This window comes from Myotis lucifugus, unplaced genomic scaffold (genome assembly GCF_000147115.1).
Source record: "Myotis lucifugus unplaced genomic scaffold, Myoluc2.0 scaffold_132, whole genome shotgun sequence".
NCBI classification, from domain to species: Eukaryota; Metazoa; Chordata; class Mammalia; order Chiroptera; family Vespertilionidae; genus Myotis; species Myotis lucifugus.
In genome coordinates, this window is record NW_005871180.1 from 2,676,369 (window position 1) to 2,678,672 (window position 2,304).

The window sequence follows — 2,304 nt, forward strand, 5'->3', positions numbered from 1 at the left end:
CTTTTATTACTATAGGATAGAGCCGGGGCCAGGTAAGGCTGGCTAGACTGCCTCCCTCCCACTTCCTTCCTCCTTCCTTCCTTCCTCCTACTTCCTTGCTTCCTTCCTTCCTCTCTCTCTTTCTCTCTCTCTCTCTCTCAAAAATCAACTTAAAAATGCAGATTCCTGGATCTCATTCTGGGAGATGGTCTGAATGGGTGTTTCTGGAATATAAATTTTAAACCAACAAAAATCTAATGTACAAAAAGTTTGAGAATTATTGTTTTGGGATGACCTTGCCTATGTCTTATGCATTATGAGTTGATTTTAGAGTGAGTCATCTCATTTCCAAGTGTTTATGGAATTCTTGGTACTGGTGACACTTTTGCTATCTTCATTAAAAAACCCTGTTGAGTATGTTAAAAAATAGATCTTCAAATGGGGATAATACTATGTAACAAATACAGTCATGACTATGGTACGCAGAGAAGATAAAGTCAGGTGTATAGCCTTCCCTTGAATTCTGTCATAATAAAGCTACTTTTTGCGTGGTACCAACCTCAGTTAATATAGTTTATTAACTATTTCTTGTAATAAAGGCATAGGCTCTTAAACAAATGATGAGCATTTTAAACAGTACTACACACAAGACAGTTATTTATTTTGTTTTCCTACTGCTCAATGTTGGTGATGTTAAACTAATTAAACAAAGAGGCCATAGACTGAGGTGACTTTAACGCCATGGTGGCCTCTGTAAGCAAATCCAAACCTAAGCCTGTAAATACCTCACGGTTACAGATTGAAAGGTTTCCTGATAGCCAATCCTTGCTTTGCTTCTGCCTTTTCTCTATAAAAGTCTTTCCCTGGTCCTGTCCAAGGAGCGCTGCTAACCACTTTTGGTTTGGCGCTGCCCGATTCCAATTGATGTATGTTCAAATGAACTCTACAATTTTAATATACCTCAGTTTGTCTTTTATTTATTTATTTATTTATTTATTTATTTTATTATGATTATTTCTAGAGTGACAGAGAGAGAAACACTGACTTGTTGTCCCATCCATTTATGCATTCATTGATTGATTCTTGTATGTTCCCTGACCAGGGATCAAACCTACAACGCACAATCCGCAACCTTCGCATATGGGGATGATGCTCTAACCAGCTGAGCTACCGGGACATGGCCTCAGTTTATCTTTGAACAGTGACCATTTGAGGCATTCATGTGGAAAGTGTTATGCAGCCCTAGCTGGTTTGGCTCAGTGGATAGAGCGTTGACCTGGGGACTCAAGGGTTCCATTCCAGTCAAGGGCACATGCCTGGGTTGCGGGCTCGATCCCCAGTGTGGGGCATGCAGGAGGCAGCCGATCAATGATTCTCTTTCATCATTGATGTTTCTATCTCTCTCTCCCTCTCCCTTCCTCTCTGAAATCAATAAAAATATATATTAAAAAAAAGAAAGTGTTATGCAAGGATCTCTGACAAAACTATTAATCATTGGCGATAGGAAGTTTATCCCAACAGAAATCTTGGTTGTAGAAGGAGGGACTATGCAACAGGAGCTGAACTCAGAAAGTATTATGCAGATTTTGATGAAGGTAAATGAATTCTAATATTTGCCTAGAAAGGACAGACAACCCCCGCCCCCTCCCCGCCCCTCCCTCCCCACCTTTTTTCAGGACAATGTTTCTCTGGCTCTCCCTGACTTTTCACATTCATCCAGATCTGGATGACCACTGGGAGGACCATAACTCCCATTATCACTTCTCTACGCAATTATACGCTGGTCCAGGCACTCAACAGGTTACGCTTAAAAGACTGCTGTTTCAGCTGCAGCCATGTGAGGGAACAATTACAGCACCAGCACTCAGCCAGATTAATCACAGGTGTGTGACCCCAGTACCCTAGACAGCCTTTTTGAATAGGAGAACTTTAAATTAACAACAGATTGAAACCAAGTGTGACCCTGGCTAGGTAGCTTAGTTGGATAGAGTGTTGTCCCAATATGTCAAGGTTGCAGGTTCAATCCCCAGCCAGGGTACATACAAGAATCAGCCAATGAAGGCATAAATAAGTGGAATAACAAAATGACGTCTGTCTGTCTGTCTGTCTCTCTCTCTCTCCAATTCAAAAAACAAAACAGAAACCAAGTTACATCACTTATGATGATTCCTGCGAACTTCTGCCTGTTACAAGAAAAAGCAAACCCCAGAACATTCCTAAGGCTTTACTTTTGACTGCTTAAGACAATATGTGATTTGAGAAGGGAGGGAGAAACATGAGAATTAAATTTCTGGCCAAATAATGTGGTATATTGAAAGCTTACTG